At 39.7% G+C, this 17,170-nt stretch overlaps 1 protein-coding gene and 1 pseudogene across 1 annotated transcript in view; one reads left to right on the top strand and one right to left on the bottom strand.

Moving 5' to 3' along the window:
• The window catches only part of TRPC5 (transient receptor potential cation channel subfamily C member 5), a 325,722-nt gene that overhangs the window by 293,536 nt on the left and 15,016 nt on the right, over positions 1-17,170 (top strand). The gene's annotated exons all lie outside the window — the stretch shown is intronic.
• Positions 16,279-16,398, bottom strand: LOC118608385 (annotated as a pseudogene).

The raw sequence follows: 17,170 nt of genomic DNA, 5'->3' as shown, positions 1-17,170 counted from the left end.
ATAGGGTAATAATGGAGCTAAATTTCTTATAAGAAATGAAAGGATACGTGGTTCAGTATGAATTTATTTTTCTCTGATAGGAGCAATATCTCTGGGGTTTGGCAGTAGATTCCCTCTCACTCACAGCACATCAGTTTTGAGCGCACAGATAACATCCCCATCAGTCAGCCATTGGCACAGAAGAGCCTGCTCCCTCCAGCTCTACATATCCAGAGGGTGCTGCTATATATAGTCCTTCCAGATCTAGCTTGATGGACTTCAGAGTACATTGCTGTAAATTCTTTCCCGAGGACCTAAGATTCTGCATAAGGACACGGGTCCACAGGAACTGCCGTAGCAAGTATTAAGTGCCACTGCCACTTCAGTAAAAGCTTTCTGTGATAGTGTGGAGTCAGCCTATCCCTGTACTTTAAAAATATGTTCAGGTTGAGATTACGTAAAGTGGTTTAATGCCAGAGAGAGCCCTTTGTGCCAAACAGGGTTAATGGAACCAAAAACAAATTTCCAAAGTCTAACTATTGAGTCCCCAGTTCTACATCTTCTCCATGTTAAACACCTCCCTCTTTTTTAAATGCATACCACAAAATTTCTTAATGTGACCACCGTTGCAATATGCACTAGCCAGTACCCCAGTGCCATGACATCACTATGTTCCTTTATCTCTCCATCTTGATTTCTTATTCCTACTGGTCCTCAGGCCACCTTTCACTCCCTGACAGTAAGTATTGTGGTGATCTACACCTTACCTAGCCAGTGTCTCCTGAATATTGCCTATCAGTCCAGCCCACATGAAGCTTCATGTTCATGTTCATCCAGCCCACAGAGTTCATGGAGAAGCATTGACAACTTCAATGTTGCCTTTCTGACTCTGTCAGAAGGAAGCAGGGGCAGGGCTTGTAGGACAGTGTTTATAAAGTCTACAGTAATGTACAGTCATATCCTAGGCCTTCACATTCACTCATCACTCACTCACTGACTCACCCAGAGCAGCTTCCAGTCCTGCAAGCTCCGTTCATGGTAAGTGCCCTATATAGGTGTACCATTTTTTGTCTTTTATACCATATTTTACTGGACCTTTTTTGTATTTAGATATGTTTAGATACACAAATACCACTGTGTTATAGTTGTCTACAGTATTTGGTAAGGTAACATGCTGTACAGGTTTGTAGCCTAGGAGCAATAGGCTATACCATATAGCCTAGGTGTGTAGTAGTTTATACCATCCATGATGTTCGCACAATGATGAAATTGCCTAATGACATATTTCTCAGAACATATGTCCATTGTTAAGTGATGCATGTTTATATAACGTTGTATATGTTTAAGGTGTACAATGTGATGATGTGATACACATATATATTACAAAATGCTTACCATAAGGCTAGTTAACATATCCATCACCTCACATAAGTTACCATTTTTGTGTGTGTTGTGAGAACATTTAAGACCTACTCTCATAGCACTTTCCAGTATATAATTCAACTTTGTTAACTATATTGGCCACACTGTGCATTAGATCCTCAGAACTTATTCATCTTCTAACTGGAAATTTGTACTCTTTTACCAACATCTTCCCATTTCCCCCAACCCTCAACCATGGCAACCACCATTCTACTCTCTGTTTCTATGAGTTTGACTTTTTTAGATTCCACATGTAAGTGAGATCATATAGTATTTGTCTTTCTCTGTCTGACTTATTCTACTTAGCATAATGCCCTACAGTTTCATCTGTGTTATAGCAAAAGGCAGGATCTCCTTCTTTCTCATGGCTGAATAATATTTCACTGTGTGTATATATATGCATATATGTGCATATACATATATATCACATTTTCTTTATCCAACTATCTCTCAATGGACACTTAGGTTGTTTTCATATTTTGACTATTATGAATACTTCTACGTGGGGGTACAAATATCACTTCAAGATAGTGATTTTATTTCCTTCAGCTATATACCAAAAAGTGGAATTGCTGGATCATATAGTAGTTGTATTTTTAATTTTTTAAAGGAAACTCCATACTGTTTCCTATAGTGGCTGTACCAATTTACATTCTCACCAGCAGTGTATGAGGGTTTCCCTTCCTCCACATCTTCACCAATACTTGTTACTGCTTATCATTTTGATAACAGCCATTCTGACAAGTGTGACATGGTATCTTTTAGTTTGTATTTGCCTGGTGATTAGTGATGTTAAACATTTTTTCATGTACCTATTGGCCATCTGTATGTCTTTAATACCCCCAATATACTGTGAGTCTAGGTGTCCATAGATGAGCAGGATAGACTCACAAGTTTCTTTCGAGCTCTAAAATTCTGCCCATCTGTTGCTTTTGAAATGGAATAAAGTTCAGTTTCATCTTTGGCCCCTCTCTCTCTCTCCGTCTCTCTCTCTCTCTCTCTCTCTCTCTCTCTCTCTCTCTCTCTCTCTCTCTCTCTCTCTCTCTTTCTCTCTCTCTCTCCTTCTCATTCAAACCCAACTAGATCAAGAACTCTGAAATGATCTATGCTCACTCCTAGACTGTATCTATAAAGAGACAGGCATAGAATCTCAGGGTTTATTTTTCCAGCACAATGCCTACCATCCTGAACCCCTACCCCTGCCAAAATGGCAATATTCATGCTGAAGTGGTCATTTTCTCTCTGGGTGTCCTATGGCTGATTGTACCTAATGGTAATGGAAAAGGGAGATATCTTCTTGTCACCTAATGCAGGGCTGTTATGTCTCCTGAGACATTTTGCTAGGAAAGGTGAAAATTATCTACTCCAGCTCCCTCAGCACCACCTGTTATTAGTAAGTTGTGTTTTAATACCACTTACTGCTGCACCTGAGGAAAACACCTTGGCTTAGCAAAGAACTAGGGGTTAGGGGTTTGAGGGATTGCAGAGAGATGGCCTGAATGGGAACTATACCATCTCGCATATGTGGGGTCATAGCCAACCATTCTGAATAATACTGGCAGCTTTAGGATCCTCTGGTAATGTGTCTTTATCATGTGGAATTGGATCCTGATATTGAGCAACCTGACTCTAAAAATACTTGGAACCATTTAAGTGATAAAAACCAGCAAGTAGGTTTGATTCCATTTGCCACATCTCCACTTCAGTAGCGGATGCAATTTTTAGAAGGGTCTCAATATGCAGGAAAGGGAAGCCACAGAAGACAAATCTCTCCTACTTCAAAAGGTATCACAGGCTGACTGAGTCTAAGTAGAGACTCAGTTGTCAATGTGCTTTACTGTGAATCTGTTTAGTGTACATTCTAAGACAGGCCTCAAGAACACCAGTTAATAGCAATCCCTTGAAGGGGTGAGCTCTTTCTCAGTGATCTGTGCAGGATGCAGAGCGGCTAGTGACAATTCATATTTCTATGCCAGAAGAGGCTCCACCGCAGTAGTGGATAGAGTCAGCCTCAAAATATGCAGAAGCAGAGATCACTCCAAGCCTGTGCTCTGTGGTCCCAGCCAGCATCAGTAGGTGAAGCTAGCCATATTGCTTATTATTATTATTATTATTATTATTATTATTATTATTTGTAATTAGCAGTGATTTATATCTCCCTTAAGCTGCTTATTTTCCTCTGTGATGCTTCATTCACACATCTACCTTGTCACTGCGGCTCCCAATTCCATCAAGTGAAGCTGCCCTTGATGCCTTTTTAATCAAATTTACCCATATAACAATATTAGTGAGAAAAACAGAGCAGTCCCACAAAATTCATTGACCTTAGGCCCTATACCTACCCCGAGCTCACCTGTAAGGGGCATCTCTGTTGCCTGAGATTGACCTCCCAGAACATGGGGCTCATGATGATCTGTGATAAAGCCTCATTCAGCAAGTTAGTAAGAACCCTAAGTTTCTTTGACTGCTGTGGAGTATTCACTCTAACACTGAGAGTAAGTAAATAGCAATTGCCTCACTGAGCCACATCTGCTGGGTGGTTTGGGAAGAGCCCAAATACATAGAATTGTTGTCTCCATTAGGGTGGTAACACTTGGAGGCTCTGATGATGAATGGACTCTCCCACTGCAGAAAACAGTCATGCAAATAAAAACATTCATCAGAACAGATCCAGAACAGTAAAGACAGCAGACAAGACTGTTTGGGGCCACTGCGCACCATCAAAGTGCTAAGGAGGGCAGGTGGCCTCCCTGCCCTCCCCCAGTCATCTAGAACCAAACTCAGCCTCTCAAAGCACAGAGAAGAAAGCAGCACTTCACACACTGTATCATGATTTGTAACCCTCTAATCAAGTAGATAACTGCTATGCACTGATATGGCAACCAGTTGTTAAAATATTGAAATATTTCCATACCAGGTGATAAACAGCTGCCACTCCAGCTAATCTTTCTGGGATACCCCCAGGCCACCCCACACTCCAGCAAGTATAACACCTGGAACAGCAGGTATTTTCCATGCTCCTGTTCCAATGCTATTGCTGTCATACATTCTGATTGGTCAGTTTCTTAAACAGTCTGGATATCATTGTGGTAGGCAGAATTTTAAAATGTTCCCCCAAGATTTCCCACCTTAATGTCATGACTGAATATAATGATATACCATGCTTGTGATTATGTTGCATTACATGGCAAAAGGGATTTAGCAGATGTAATTAAGGTTACTAATCAAAGAGATTCTCCAGGCAGGCCTAATTTAATCACATGTGTCCTTTAAAAGCCGAATTTTCTCCAGCCAGTAGCAGAAGGGAATATCAGATTCAAAACTCACAGAGGATTCTATGTCCCATTGCTGGCTTGAAGATGGAAAGAGCCATATGAGACCTCAAAAGCATAATTAATGTTTAACTCCCTTTACATAAAAAATAAAAAAAGAATTAAATAACTAAAAAAATGTGGGTGGCCTCTAGGACATGGGTGTGACCCCCAGCTGACAGCCCGCAAATTAGTGGGGACTTTAGTCCTACTACCACAAGGAAATGAATTCTGTGAACAGTGGAAATGAACTTGAAATCACTTTTCTCCAGAGCCCCTCGATAATGGCTCAGCTATACTGACACCTTTATTCCTACTTTGGGAAGGCCAGTGTGATTGGAGTGGAGTGAACAAAAGGGAGAGAAGTGAAAGATAAGGTTAGAGAGGTAGTGGGAGTGAGGGACAGACCATTTAGGTGATGAAAGACCTTTGTAAAGATTTTAACTTCTATTGTAGCTGAAATGGGGAGCCATGGGAGGGTTTTGAGCAGAGGAGGTACATGATCTAACTTGCATTTTAACAAGATTTCTGTGGTTGATTGAGAAAAGAAAAAAATTGTGCAGGGGCAAAGACAGAAATTATAAGACCATTGAATTAACCAGACGAGATAATAGTGGCTTAGACCAGGGTGGTCGTGATGGATGTGATAAGAAGTAGTTGGATTCTAGATATATTTCAAAGATAAATCCAGTTTACCAGTGGATCAAATCTGGGGTGTGAGAAAAAGAGAGGTGTCAAGGATGACACCAAGATTTTGGGCCTGAGTAACTAGAAGGTTGGAGTTATCCCTTACTGAGATCAGAAAAAGTGGGGAAGGAACAGGCTAAGGTGTAGGAGTGCAGAGATCCAGAGTTGCGTTTTCAATGTGTGGTGTTGGAAATGCCTATTAGACATCCGAATGGAGATATTGACTAGGTGTGGTCTACAGCAGCAGTCCCCAACCTTTTTAGCACCGAGGATCAGTGCTTCTATGAGAATCTAATGCCTGATGTTATGAGGTGGAGCTGAGGTGGTGATGCTAATGCTGGGTAGCAGCTGCAAATACAAATGAAGCTTGGCCTGCTCTCCTGCCGCTCATCTCCTGCTGTGTGCCTCAGTTCTTAACAGGCCACAGACCAGTACTAAACCCCTGGTCTACAGATCTAGAAGAGAGGTCCAGACTAGAGCTAGGGATTTAGAAGGGCTAGATGAGATCACTAAGGGAATGAATGTGGACAGAAAAAAGAAAAGGTCCAAAATTAGGCTTGAGGCACTTTAATTTGTAGAAGCTGAAATAACAGAATAGATTGCTCAAAGGGACTGAGAAAGAACAACCAAGAGACATTGGAGAAAAACCAGGATAATGCACCATATTATGATATACTATTATCCCCAGTTTACTGATAAGGTCATATGATAGAAAGTGGTAGAGCCTGGATTTGGATTAAAGATGTCGAACGCCCAAACCCATGCACAGAACCACCGTATTTATCCCATAGACATTTGAGGCCAAAAAGCACCTAATATGCATTTCACTACATGGTTACTTATATACACTAGCTCATTTTCTCTTCAGTACGCCCACCAGACTTGGAACTTCTGGTTTCTTCTCAGCAATGCTGCTAATACTCTCAGTTTTCTCAGATGAACAATCAGACAATGCACCTGAGATCACCACACCCACAGAGGGTCAAAGCTCATTTTCATGAAAAAACTCCTCATCCAACTTAGACATCCTGCCTTGGGACCTCTCAGTCCTGTTCCTTTTCTTCCTAGACAACTCTTGCTGCTGAAGCCTCTCTTGAAATCCTATCTTCACCTGCAAATGAAATATCCATCCTCCTCTTTCATGAGAGGAGGGTGGAGCATTCTCTCTACAAAGGCTGCAGGGGGCACCAAACACTGACTCTTCAGACTTTTGCATCTTGCCTGGGCCTAGCCTGGCCCTCCCCCTGGTGGTCCGACACAGAAATGGATTATTTGATCATTCTGCATCAATACTCATTCATGGTCAGCAAGCTGTCTGAGAGCTCGAATCTGCTAGGAATTAAAGCTCTTTACCTCAAAATGCTGAGGGTATAGTTTGGCAGGTGTTTGCTGAGCAGTAGACTCTGCTTCCAACAGTAGCAGCAGCCTTCGATGCCTGCTGTTTGCCTGGTAATGATTTCAGTGACTGACAAAGATGCAAGTAGGAATGGGAAGAGGACAAATGAAAAGAAGTGATGGGTTTTCTTTCCCTACGCTAAAGGGAAACTAAACAGGGCAGATACCTGGGCTGCTCCTCTGCACCCCAGATTCACCAGGATGTGCATCAGGAACATCAGTAGTCATCATGGAAATTCTATCTTGGGTAACTCAAACAGAAATGGTACCAACTATGAAAGTGACAGGAAGGTCCTAATGCCCAAAGAATACCTCTGTCCATCTGCTGGCTGGCTGATGTCCTTTCCTCTTCCGTCCAGTAGACGACAATTTAGAGCTAAAAATAACTAATTTTTAAAGATTTCAAAGCTGAGTCTCAGGAAGAATTGTTCCTAGCGGAAGACCTGGCCTTCTTATGCATTAGTCTCTGAACATTCTTTTTATAGGCTACAAATAATATTTATGAACAAGTCAAATGCCCATGGCCCAGAACTCATAGTTGAGGAATGTGATTCTTCTTGACTTCTGCCTTATTTTCATTATCTTTCTTCAGGGCACCAGGAATCAGTTGACTGGAAAGCTAAGTGATATAAATGTTCTTTTAATATCCTAGTAGCTTGAAGAATAGAAACTAAGTGTGAGCACTGAGTTATTAACATTAATGTGTCTCTCTCTCCCTGTGGTTACTGGAGCCCTCTTCTAGTCTGGTGCAGTGTGAGAGAAAGCATGGGCCAGGAGGTGTCCTATAGCTACAACACAAAAGTCATAATGCCCAGTAAGAGCATCAGAGGTTACAACCCACTGCATTACTTTGCATTTTACTTGAGATATGACTGTAAAATTACATTATCTCAGCTGTCAAGGTAAATTTGCTTTTGTTTAAAAAAGGAAAATAGATGAGATCTAAGAGTAAAAAATGAGGGGAAACGGTCATTGTATTTATCTCTTCCTTATTCTCCCCTCTTCAGTCACAGGATTTTTTTTTTGCCTGTTTTCTTCCCAACTTCCCAACTTCCCCTGCATGTTTGAACTTATAGAATCACCCAGACCTAGAAATTTGTGAGCTAGTCACAAAGGCTTGATGAGAAATATGTTTATCTTAAAACTGCTCTTAATAAATGTGGCATATCAGGAATTTCTAATAGTGAAAGAAAAGAAAGTATGATAGGCCTCCTCGTTCATTACAAAATCAACACCAATTATTAAAGAAGATTTGAACTACTGAAATTAGAACCTTCTTAACTGACCCCCCATCAAAGTTCCCATTGGCCTAACCCTAAAGATTCCTGGATGTACAGAGAAGTTTCCATCACCCCACATACCCTCTAAGAGGTTATGCCGCAGGGTTTTACTCTTAATACCTTACTTCATACATTTCATACAAGAACACTAACCAACACAAAGATACTTTATGCTGAAGTCCCTTCACCTCTAATCACAATACACTGAAACAGTAGGCTCTTACTTAATGTTTATTGAATAAATGAATAAATTAATGAAATTTTTCCTAATTACAAAAATAGTTTTATTATAAAGGATATAAGTCAGGACCACCCAAATGAAGAGACACATAGAACAAGGACCAGGAAAGTCCTGGACACAGGGATCTCATGTTTTCTCACCATTGAACTGGGACACATCATGTCATCATTCTGGAATACTGATGTATTATTCAGCCAGAAGCATGCTCAGGGCTTTCGTGTCAGAGTTTTTATTGGGATTTTATTGCTTAAGTGTGATTAACTGAATAATTGGTCATGTGAGAGACTACAAATTAATAATTTTTTAATGCATATGACTTCCCAGAATATTTTAAAATGTGAAGACTGAGCAACAAAACTGACCAAGCCTACATTTATTGTCCTGTAGTTCAGAGGCTGGCAAAGTTTTTCTGTAAAGAGGCAGATAGTGAATATTTAAGGATATGTGTACTGTAAGATCTCTGTCACACTATTTAATTCTGTTCTTGTAACATGAAAGAAGCCATAGATAATGCTAACATAGATAAACAAATGAAGCGACTGTGTACAAATAAAACTTTATTTATGGGTACTGAAATTTGAAATTCATATAATTTTCAGGTGTCAAAAATATTCTACTTTTGATTTTTCAACTATTTAAAAATATAACAACAATTCTTAGCTAGAAGTCTATACAAAACCAAGTAGCAGGCCAGATTTGGCCTGCAGGACATCGTTTGCCTACTTCCGCTCTAGTTTTTTCAAAATATGTCTCTCTTCTACCTTTGTAGACTGAAGTTCTGTTAAGAAAGAGACTCTGCTTTATGTTTTCTTTATATTTCCCTGGTGCCTAGTAAAATGTGGGACAAATAGTAAGTACTCAATATACACTTTTTCACTGATTGATAGGGAGAAGCTTGGGGAATTAGTTTATAGTCTGCCAGCCATATTAGAAAATACATAACGTAGACTTTGTATCCATTGTATGTGTTTAATGTTTGGAGATAAATAAATTTCTATGGCTATGGGTAGGGCCATTATCTAACTGAAATGAAGTTCCCCTACTCCCCAACTGAAAGATGCAGGCAAGTGGAACGGTCCGTACCTCTTTGACTGAAGGGCTCAATTTACATCTCTAGGGAACCCCAGAAAAGGTGATAAGGAGTTCAGTGGGCTCCAGGACTGCCACATCTAGTATGAATGGTGCTCTCAGAATTGTGCACTGTACAACCTGCACAGCTGAATGCAGGAGCCCTGCAAAAGTCGCTTCTGGAAAAAAGAGAAACTGAAGGAAACAAAAAGAAAGACCTGGGCAGGCAGAGGCTTGGCCAAGTGTATAGAGGGATGTGTTTATCAAAATGATCAGGCTCTGTTTCTGCACCTTTTGGAGATAACTTTCTGACACAGAAGAGTGAGTATGCTGGTTATTATGCAATCCCACTTATTGTACTTCCCAAAAAGACAGTATTTCTTAGTGTTTAAAAGCTTGCCCCCCTTTACCCCATCTACCTACCTGCTCCAGTGAGAGAAGGAAACACACAATGCAATATACAGATGATGTATTATTGAACTGTACACTTGAAACCTATTTTATTATATTAACTGATGTCATCCCGATAATTTTAATTTAAAAAAGTTTAAGTTCTAGAGTTCACCTGACCCAGATTTGAATTGTAGTCCCCAGGTTCTAATTGTGTGTCCTTAGACAAATTTTGCCACTTTGGTGAGCCTTACTCATAAAATGGAAATAGTAATAGAATCTACCTCATTAGGCTGTTGTGAAGACTAAAAAATTATATGTTTCAAAAATGATACATAATATTATTGATGCTCCATTTACATTTTGGCTTTTGGATTTTCAATTAATTCTTTCTGCAAAAATCCATTGTACACCAGCTCTGCACAAGGCTCTAGAACTGCAATAGTGAATAAAACAAAATCCCTAACCTCAATGGACTTTCCTTCCAGTGGGGAGCTTAAGAATAAGTAGATAGAGAAAAATCCACTAAAGCGATTTGCGATGATTGGTATGAGAGAACAGACCAAGGTGCTGTGAGACAGTAAGGGAGAAACCCACTCTAATTTGGTCACTCAGGGAAGGTCTATTTGAGGAGGTGATACTTGAGCTGAGAACTGACAGATGAGAATACGCCAGCTCTATTTTCCTATCTAGGAAAAAAGGAATTGAAATATAAAAGAAAAATTTTTCCCCATATCCCTCCCCATCTATCCAGGTCATTATGCCCTCAGGCACTCCTGGAAACTCTTCCAAGAGTAAAGCCTTGAGTTGCAATTTAATTGGGAGTGCGGGGGAGGGCAGGAGGAGCATTTATTCAGTGGGTATTGGTGGGCCCATACCAAGGCTCAGAAGGGCTGACAGGAGAATGAGGAGCAGAGACAGGGATTTAGGAATGAGGACACAAGAAGGTCGGGCTACATGGAGCTTCTGATGGGGGGCGGGGTGAGGTGTGGCAGGTTGTTAAAGAGAGGGCTAAGTTTCCAGGCATTATCCCGCTGAATCCTGTGAGGGTTGCTCTTGTTTGAACATTATCCCTATAGATAGTAAGTGAACCAAGTGAGTAGAAGTCAGAGTCAGAAGATTCAGATTCTAGATCTACTTTACCACTAACTAGATGTGCAACCCTCAAGATGTAATTTCCCCTTCCAGTCTCCAGTTGCCATATCTGTAGCAGATAATAATTGGTGCCCTGCCAACTTTGCAGGGTGGATGTAACAATAAAATGAGAGAAAGTATGTGAAAGCACTTGAAAAGTATAAAATTCTAGACAAAAATGTGGGGTACTGGCTATCTGATATCCCTTTACTAGGGGCAAGCTAAAAGGAAAAACACATAATGCTTAATTTTCTGGTCCATCGTGTTCGAAACTGGCCAGAGAACGCTTGTATAGAGAAGCTGGTAGCTCTATAAATCACTGAGAGTGTCGCTTTCTGTGATGACAAGCACCCCTCGTCAGGATGTAAGTAGGACAGTTCTACCATGTGAGGTCAGTGGGGCTTGGGAGTCTAATTAGAGCTTACAGACAGTCCCCAACTTATGATGGTTTGACATGATTTTTTAATTTTATGATGGTGCGATAGAAACCATACTTTGAATTTCAAATTTTGATCTTTTACCAGATTAGTGATATGCTGTACTACACTCTCTTGTGATGCTAAGCAGTGGCACAAAGATAATTTTTGCCTAACTGTAGACTAATGTAAGTGATCTGAGCATGTTTAAGGTAGGCTAAGCTAAGCTATGATGTTCAGTAGGTTGAGTGTATCAAATGCATTTTAACTTATGATATTTTCAATTGACAATGGGTTTATTGCGACAACTCCATTGTAAGTTGAGGAACATCTGCATTTCTTTTGGGGACCACTTGAGATATCCCTGGAATATTTTTTGCAGTGATAAAATAGAGGTCTAGAGAAAGTAACATGTTGTATTTCTAAGTCTCAACTATGATATACATATTTTGCGTTACCCAGAGTCTTCTACAGTGCTGTTTTTCTGTCCTTACATAGGATATGGCATTTTGCTTCCAACGTCTCTCTCCATCCTACTCTTCAATCATAATTTATCCACACTGCGTTCAATTCCATTGAGGCCCTATCTTCCTTACATAACAATGGAGAACGTTGGCAGTCTACTGGAAAAGAGCGACATTTTTTTAATTTCCAGCATCCAACTACCCTGAGGTCTTTTTTCCTTCTCCTCACACCCCAACCCCACCTTGTGGTAGAGCAGGGAGAACAAGAGGAGAAAAATTGAAACTGGCAAGGTGACTGCAGAGGAGGTAGTGAGGAACAGCAGAAGCACTGCAATCCTATTGGCTGATTGTATACGAAATTATAAATTAAAAACTGCCCAGATTACATTCTGACTCTCAGAAAGCAGATAATGTCTTTGAAGGCAACAGAGTGGGTCAGAGGTGGAACACAGAGTAGGGTATCCTGGGGATCCAACGCCCTCACCAGTTTGCCTCCTTTCCTCCCACATATCTTGGAATCAGCGGGAAAGAGAATTAAGCTTCATTGTTTATGACATGTATTATTTTGTGGGTGTAGTTGTGTTCCATGTACTAAATGGTCTCAAATAAAACCCAGAGATGCTCGCAAGGACCTTGCAAAACTATTTTAGAAAATGGGACGTATATCTCAGGGACCTAATCCACCAGATCAATTTGCAATTATCTTTTGTTCTGCCATTTTATTGTCCTTACCTTCTCTTTAGAAAAACAACATAGAGGGACCTGGAGGGCATTATGCTAAGTGAAACAAGTCAAACAGCGAAAGATAAATACTATATGATCTTACTTATATGTGGAATAAAAAAAACTGATAGAAAAAGAAATCAGATAGTAGTTACCAGCGGCAAGGGGTGGAGGGTGGGGGAATTGGATAAAAGTGGTCTAAAAATACAAGCATCCAGATACATAAGTACCAGAATGTGATGTAAAACATGATGACTGTGGTTAACGCTGCTGAATAGTATATTTGAAAGTCACTAAGTGAATAGACCTAAAAAGTTCTAGTCATGAAGAAAAACCTTATTCTTTTTTTCTTTTTTTCTTTTGTATCTGTATGAGGTGATGGATGTTAACTAAACTTATTGTGGTAAGCATTTCACGATATATGTAGGTCAAGTCATTATATTATACACCTTAACCTTATACAGTACTCTATGCCAATTATGTCTCAATAAAACTGAAAAACAAAATTCTACACAGAATGTTAAATAAACATGATAACCCCCCATAAGAAAAATAACAAAAAAGTCCAGAGCGTGCCAAGCCATAATTCCAACTACCTAGCAACATAATTAGGGAGAGGGATTCACAGCCATTTTATGCCTAAGGTTAGGGGATGGACACAATGGCTGCCCAATAGACAACTGCACATGTTCAATACAGAGAAGGACATGTTTGTAACATGGACTGAGGGGTCGCTTGCCATTTAGGAAGGCTTACATGCATTATTTGGAGGGCATCAGTACTAGGGTATAAGGGAATATTGGGGGCAATGGGTAGGCAATGAGTTGAAGCTGAAAAGAGAGCTCTCTTTTTTTGTCCTGATGTTTTGCAGCTGAGTTGGTGCACTTGAATTGAGGTTGCCACAAGGGCTCTAAACTAGATAAACTAATATCAAAGTCATTCCCAGCAGGCCCCAGAATAATTAGAATGGGAAATTCTAACCACCTAGCAGCCTTGGAAAAGAGAGGAGAATTGTTGACCATTTAATGACAGGGAATGGGCTCCTCTCTAGATCATAGTACACGTGGAATAAGTTGGAAGTGAGGGCATAGAGGAGTATGGTAATACTCACTGAGGGGACTTTCTCTACCTCAGGGCCTCCAAGCAGTTGCAGGAGGCCCAGGCTTCTTCTACATCTTGAAGATTCCTCTATCTTTCTTAAAGGGATTAAAAACTATGATATACAGCCAGCCTTCCATATCCATAGGTTCCACATCCGTGGGTTCTATATCCACAGATACAGCCAACCACGGATTGAAAATGGTATTTTCAATCCACAGATGCAGAGGGATAACTGTATGCATTATTCTATGCCATTTTGTATGAGACTTGAAGATCCTTGGATTTTGGTATTCATGGGAGGTCCTAGAACCAATTCCTTGAGAATATCAAGGAACAACTCTATTTTCAATTGCTTACATTATTTTAAAATTGCATTTTTAGCCCTGAGGCAAAACTACACTATAACGTATAATGCCTGGTGAGATCCAGAAATCTGCATTTTAAACAAATGCTTCATGCCATCTGATGCATGGCAACATTTGAAAAGCATGCCCTGAATTCTACCATGAGAAGAAAGAACTCCAAGTGAGGTAGACTTCCTTGTAATGCCAGGGAAATTAATTCCCTCACCTCAATTTGGGATGTGTATGCCACAGCGCTTTGTGTTGTTTTCCCATCATAAGGAAACAGCTATTCCCTATGAAGTAAGGGAAGGCCCAAATGAAGTAAGCAGTTACTAGTTAATGTGAAGGATACCAAAATGTCCCCCTCCTCAAAATATCCCTCCAACCAGCCTGCCATCAGTCCCAAGATTCCCAGGAGTAGCTTTTCTTTTGAAAGGTTATTATTAGCTCTGCTCTGCTATGTCTGTGCCTGCCACACTCCCTTTGCATTATGTTATAAAGCTTTCCAATTTACTAGAGCAAGATGGTTGCTGGCAGGAGATCTGAAAGAGTCATAAGAATTTGTCAAAAGCTGGCAAGAATTTGGCCTTGCATTTGATTGCAATGAAAATAATGTTGAGTTTGAATTTGTTGAGAAATGTGAAATTGACAGACACGTTCATAAGACCTAGCTATGGCCATGTGTTCAGAATCTGAGTAAGTCAAACAACATTTGAGGGTATGCTCTATAGTCACAGTACGTTACCCTGGCTTGTGGAAAGAGTTAAAATAAATAGAAGCTCTGGCCTGCTCTACGGGGACCTGACAATCTCAAAGGCATTGCAGGGCACACACATGAACTAGAACACAATATGTAAGGCTATGTGACATAAAAAGCACGTTATGGTAGCACAAAAACCCTAAAATTTTTGGAAAGTTGGGAATAGGAAGGAACACAGCCTCTGATTGTGTAGGTTATGTCTTACACAAAAGCACCCAGCCGAGGGGGCAGGGCTGATCTTGGAGAATGTTCAAAAGTCATAGTTGGGCAGAGTGTAAGACAAATTGTAAGAGAGAGCATTGCCACAAAACACTGAAATAAGCAAAGAAAAAGCCAGTGTCTAATTTATCTACCACATGAGGTTAAGGCTAACCCCATACAGTTGAATGTAAACTTGAGCATAGTATATTTAGGGAAGTTTTAGACAAATACAACTACAAAAGCAATGTTCATAATCTTGCAATTCAAATTAGATCAAGGGTTGAAAATAAAACAGATTCCCACATGCCTAACCATCTTCTTGTCCATATTGCTCACTGCTACAATTTTAACACCTAGCGTCTAGCAGGCACTTAATATTATATTTATTGAATGAATGAATGAATGAATGAATGTATAAATGTTTACCTTACTAAACACTTTACTGCTTACAATGTTTAACCAATCCTGGCAAGTAGTCTATTATTTCTCAATCTTCAGGATTTAGATGTTACTTCTGTACTCTAGTTGTATTCTGTGTGGTATTCCTATCAGCACTGTTGTATAGTCACCTCGCTATGCTTAGCATCTAGCAGAAGGCCTGGAATATGGCAGTTACTTGACATAAGAGCCAAAGAATGAGTGGATAGGTGGATGATGAACTGATTTGGGATAAATGAATGGAAAAGGACTTTTGAGATTATAATTTGCAATAGCTTTTCTGCTAAACTATTACATAGCAATTCCTAATCTGAGCTCAGCTGAGGGGGAATGGAATGGTAACAACTGGGGTCCTTAAACTGTTTTCAAAATGTTTATTGAAAGTCATTACTCACTTAAATAGATGAGGGGCACCAGAGCTCAAAAGATGAAAAGAAGTCCTAAGCTCAAAAAAGATGCCTACAGTTTATAATTTGGCCCACTACATGATTCTATTCTTTGTAGAAATCAAATGCTCATTTGACTATTTTGAGTAATGCTATGAACATTTGCATACGTGTTTTTGTATGGAATATGTTTTCATTTCTCTTGAGTATATAGCTTATAGTGAAATTGCTGGGTCATAAGGTAATTATGTGTTTAATCATTTGAGAAATTACCATACTGTTTTCCAAAGTAGTTGCATCCTTTTACATTCCCATCAGCAGCCTGTGTTTGGGTGTCAATATCTCCATATCCTGATATTATCTGTCTTTTGTTATTATAGTCATCCTAGTGGATGTGAAGTTGTATCTCATTGTGGTTAAAATATGAATCACCCTAATAACTAATAATGTTAAGCATTTTTTCATGTGCTTATTGGTCATTTGTATACCCGCTTTGGGGATATGTCTATTCAAGTGCCCTGCCTATTTTTTTTTTGTATGCCTGCAGCATCTGGTCTTCCTAGGTGGTCTCCCATCCAAGTACTAACCAGGTCCGTCCCTGCTTAGCTTCTGAGATCAGATGAGATCAGGCTTATTCATGGGTGGCATGGCCATAGACAGTCTGACCATTTTTAAATTGGTTTATCTTTTGATTATTGAGCTGTAATTGTCATTTATATATTCTGGATACAAGTCCCTTATCAGACATAACATTTCATTGTTTTTTCTCACTCATTAGATTTTCTTTTCATTTTCTTTGTGGTATTCTTTGAAATATAATAGTTTTTATTTTTTTTAATTTTAGTTTCAAGTATACAGGACATTGGTTAGACATCTATACAGTTCGTAAAATGATCCCCCAATTGCTCCCTCCCTCCCCTGACCCTCCACCTAGCCAATGTATTAATGCTAATTGCATTCCCTGTGCCGTGCTCCCCATCCCTGTGACCATCCATCAGCTACTAAATTGTACTTCTTTAACCTCTCACCCTATTCTCCCAGACTCCCAAACCCCTCCTCTCTGTCACCAAATTTTCCACTATATTTGTGAGTCTATTTTTGATTAGTTTGTTCTTTTTATTCCTGAGATTCCACATATAAGTGAAATCGTATAGTGTTTATCTTTCTCTGTCTGACTTAAATACCTTCTAGGTTCATCAAAGCAATATCTTTGTCCATTTTCTTCCTTTTTGTATGTAAGGGCCTTGTTTTCTTATCCTTTTAGCCACTCTATCTTTTGGTCAGAGCACTTAATTCTTTTCCACTTAAGGTACTTATTGATAGGAACGTAGGTGTTACCATTATTTATTCCTGTTTTTGATACATGGTTTTTCTTCTGAAAGAAGTCCCTCCAACATTTCCTGTTATACCAGCTTAGTGGTGATAAATTC

This window comes from Rousettus aegyptiacus, unplaced genomic scaffold (assembly GCF_014176215.1).
Source record: "Rousettus aegyptiacus isolate mRouAeg1 unplaced genomic scaffold, mRouAeg1.p scaffold_m13_p_9, whole genome shotgun sequence".
Lineage (NCBI taxonomy): Eukaryota > Metazoa > Chordata > Mammalia > Chiroptera > Pteropodidae > Rousettus > Rousettus aegyptiacus.
Note: the sequence above shows the minus strand (reverse complement) of the source record. Positions and strands in the feature narration are given on the sequence as shown.